A 4,696-nucleotide genomic window follows, 5' to 3' on the forward strand; every position below is an offset into this window, starting at 1 on the left:
AGCATTTGGCACGCATAAAAACAAGAAATGTTGATTTTTCTGTTCATTTCAGAAACAAGTCGAAAACACATTGCTGGTCAAAAAGTGATTCTAGCGCTCTGAAAAGCATTTTGCACGCATAAAAACAAGAAATGTTGATTTTTCTGTTCATTTCAGAAAACAATCTAAAAAACACATTGTTGGTCAAAAAGTGATTCTAGCGCTCTGAAAAGCATTTTGCTTGCGTAAAAGAAGAAATTTCGATATCTCTCAATTTCAATGCAAACGTGTTACTAAGCTTACAAAGGGTTTACAGGGCCATGCTCCACTATTTGGAAGTGGAATACATAGTTTTGAGCAAAATCAACATGTAAGGTCAAAAACACATTTTGGTCAAAAAGTGATTCTAGATCTCTGAAAAGCATTGGCCCGCATAAAAACAAGAAATGTTGATTTTTCTGTTCATTTCAGAAAACAAGTCGAAAACACATTGTTGGTCAAAAAGTGATTCTAGCGCTCCGAAAAGCATTTTGCACGCATAAAAACAAGAAATGTTGATATCTGTCAATTTCAATGCAAACGTGGTACTAAGCTTACCAAAGGGTTATAGGGCCATGCTCCACTATTTGGAAGTGGAATACAATAGTTTTGAGCAAAATCAACAATGTAAGGTCAAAAACGCATTGTTGGTCAAAAAGTGATTCTAGAGCTCTGAAAAGCATTTGGCACGCATAAAAACAAGAAATGTTGATTTTTCTGTTCATTTCAGAAAACAAGTCGAAAACACATTGTTGGTCAAAAGTGATTCTAGCGCTCCGAAAGCATTTTGCACGCATAAAAACAAGAAATGTTGATATCTGTCAATTTCAATGCAAACGTGGTACTAAGCTACCAAAGGGTTATAGGGCCATGCTCCACTATTTGGAAGTGGAATACAATAGTTTTGAGCAAAATCAACAATGTAAGGTCAAAAACGCATTGTTGGTCAAAAAGTGATTCTAGAGCCTGAAAGCATTTGGCACGCATAAAAACAAGAAATGTTGATTTTTCTGTTCATTTCAGAAAACAATCTAAAAACACATTGTTGGTCAAAAAGTGATCCTAGCGCTCTGAAAAGCATTTTGCATGCGTAAAAACAAGAAATGTTGATATTTCTGTTCATTTCAGAAAAACAAGTAGAAAACACACTGTTGGTCAAAAAGTGATTCTAGCGCTCCGAAAAGCATTTTGCACGCACTAAAACAAGAAATGTTGATATTTGTCAATTTCAATGCAAACGTGGTACTATGCTTACCAAAGGGTTATAGGGCCATGCTCCACTATTTGGAAGTGGAATACAATAGTTTTGAGCAAAATCAACAATGTAAGGTCAAAAACGCATTGTAGGTCAAAAAGTGATTCTAGAGCTCTGAAAAGCATTTGGCACGCATAAAAACAAGAAATGTTGATTTTTCTGTTCATTTCAGAAAACAAGTAGAAACACATTGTTGGTCAAAAAGTGATTCTAGCGCTCTGAAAAGCATTTTGCACGCATAAAAACAAGAAATGTTGATATCTGTCAATTTCAATGCAAACGTGGTACTAAGCTTACCAAAATTGACAATGCAAAATTTCAATGCAAACGTGGTACTAAGCTTACCAAAGGGTTATAGGGCCATGCTCCACTATTTGGAGTGGAATACAATAGTTTTGAGCAAAATCAACAATGTAAGGTTAAAAAACACATTGTTGGTCAAAAGTGATTCTAGAACTCTGAAAAGCATTTGGCACGCATAAAAACAAGAAATGTTGATTTTCTGTTCATTTCAGAAAACAATCTAAAAACACATTGTTGGTCAAAAAGTGATTCTAGCGCTCTGAAAAGCATTTTGCACGCATAAAAGCAAGAAATGTTGATATCTGTCAATTTCAATGCAAACGTGGTACTAAGCTTACCAAAGGGTTATAGGGCCATGCTCCACTATTTGGAAGTGGAATACAATAGTTTTGAGCAAAATCAACAATGTAAGGTTAAAAACACATTGTTGGTCAAAAAGTGATTCTGGAGCTCTGAAAAGCATTTGGCACGCATAAAAACAAGAAATGTTGATTTTTCTGTTCATTTCAGAAAACAATCTAAAAACACATTGTTGGTCAAAAGTGATTCTAGCGCTCTGAAAAGCATTTTGCTTGCGTAAAAAGAAGAAATTTTGATATCTCTCAATTTCAATGCAAACGTGTTACTAAGCTTACCAAAGGGTTACACGGCCATGCTCCACTATTTGGAAGTGGAATACAATAGTTTTGAGCAAAATCAACAATGTAAGGTCAAAAACGCATTGTTGGTCAAAAAGTGATTCTAGAGCTCTGAAAAGCATTTGGCACGCATAAAAACAAGAATGTTGATTTTTCTGTTCATTTCAGAAAACAAGTCGAAAACAAATTGTTGGTCAAAAAGTGATTCTAGCGCTCCGAAAAGCATTTTGCACGCATAAAAACAAGAAATGTTGATATCTGTCAATTTCAGTGCAAACGTGGTACTAAGCTTACCAAAGGGTTATAGGGCCATGCTCCACTATTTGGAAGTGGAATACAATAGTTTTGAGCAAAATCAACAATGTAAGGTCAAAAACGCATTGTTGGTCAAAAAGTGATTCTAGAGCCCTGAAAAGCATTTGGCACGCATAAAAACAAGAAATGTTGATTTTTCTGTTCATTTCAGAAAACAATCTAAAAACACATTGTTGGTCAAAAAGTGATTCTAGCGCTCTGAAAAGCATTTTGCACGCATAAAAACCAGAAATGTTGATATCCATCAATTTCAATGCAATCGTGTTACTAAGCTTACCAAAGGGTTATAGGGCCATGCTCCACTATTTGGAAGTGGAATACAATAGTTTTGAGCAAAATCAACAATGTAAGGTCAAAAACACATTGTTGGTCAAAAAGTGATTCTAGAGCTCTGAAAAGCATTTGGCACGCATAAAAACAAGAAATGTTGATTTTTCTGTTCATTTCAGAAACAAGTCGAAAACACATTGCTGGTCAAAAAGTGATTCTAGCGCTCTGAAAAGCATTTGCACGCATAAAAACAAGAAATGTTGATTTTTCTGTTCATTTCAGAAAACAATCTAAAAACACATTGTTGGTCAAAAAGTGATTCTAGCGCTCTGAAAAGCATTTTGCTTGCGTAAAAAGAAGAAATGTTTATATCTCTCAATTTCAATGCAAACGTGTTACTAAGCTTACCAAAGGGTTACAGGACCATGCTCCACTATTTGGAAGTGGAATACAATAGTTTTGAGCAAAATCAACAATGTAAGGTCAAAAACACATTGTTGGTCAAAAGTGATTCTAGATCTCTGAAAAGCATTTGGCACGCATAAAAACAAGAAATGTTGATTTTCTGTTCATTTCAGAAAACAAGTCGAAAACACATTGTTGGTCAAAAAGTGATTCTAGCGCTCCGAAAAGCATTTTGCACGCATAAAAACAAGAAATGTTGATATCTGTCAATTTCAATGCAAACGTGGTACTAAGCGTACCAAAGGGTTATAGGGCCATGCTCCACTATTTGGAAGTGGAATACAATAGTTTTGAGCAAAATCAACAATGTAAGGTCAAAAACGCATTGTTGGTCAAAAAGTGATTCTAGAGCCCTGAAAAGCATTTGGCACGCATAAAAACAAGAAATGTTGATTTTTCTGTTCATTTCAGAAAACAATCTAAAAACACATTGTTGGTCAAAAAGTGATTCTAGCGCTCTGAAAAGCATTTTGCATGTGTAAAAACAAGAAATGTTGATATTTCTGTTCATTTCAGAAAACAAGTAGAAAACACACTGTTGGTCAAAAGTGATTCTAGCGCTCCGAAAAGCATTTTGCATGCACTAAACAAGAAATGTTGATATTTGTCAATTTCAATGCAAACGTGGTACTATGCTTACCAAAGGGTTATAGGCCATGCTCCACTATTTGGAAGTGGAATACAATAGTTTTGAGCAAAATCAACAATGTAAGGTCAAAAACGCATTGTAGGTCAAAAAGTGATTCTAGAGCTCTGAAAAAGCATTTGGCATGCATAAAACAAGAAATGTTGATTTTTCTGTTCATTTCAGAAAACAAGTCGAAAACACATTGTTGGTAAAAAAGTGATTCTAGCGCTCTGAAAAGCATTTTGCACGCATAAAAACAAGAAATTTTGATATCTGTCAATTTCAATGCAAACGTGGTACTAAGCTTACCAAAGGGTTATAGGGCCATGCTCCACTATTTGGAAGTGGAATACAATATTTTGAGCAAAATCAACAATGTAAGGTCAAAAACGCATTATTGGTCAAAAAGTGATTCTAGAGCCCTGAAAAGCATTTGGCACGCATAAAAACAAGAAATGTTGATTTTTCTGTTCATTTCAGAAAACAATCTAAAAACACATTGTTGGTCAAAAAGTGATTCTAAGCGCTCCGAAAAGCATTTTGCATGCGTAAAAACAAGAAATGTTGATATTTCTGTTCATTTCAGAAAACAAGTAGAAAACACACTGTTGGTCAAAAAGTGATTCTAGCGCTCCGAAAAGCATTTTGCACGCACTAAAACAAGAAATGTTGATATTTGTCAATTTCAATGCAAACGTGGTACCATGCTTACCAAAGGGTTATAGGGCCATGCTCCACTATTTGGAAGTGGAATACAATAGTTTTGAGCAAAATCAACAATGTAAGGTCAAAAACGCATTGTAG

This window comes from Gadus chalcogrammus, chromosome 7 (assembly GCF_026213295.1).
Source record: "Gadus chalcogrammus isolate NIFS_2021 chromosome 7, NIFS_Gcha_1.0, whole genome shotgun sequence".
NCBI classification, from domain to species: Eukaryota; Metazoa; Chordata; class Actinopteri; order Gadiformes; family Gadidae; genus Gadus; species Gadus chalcogrammus.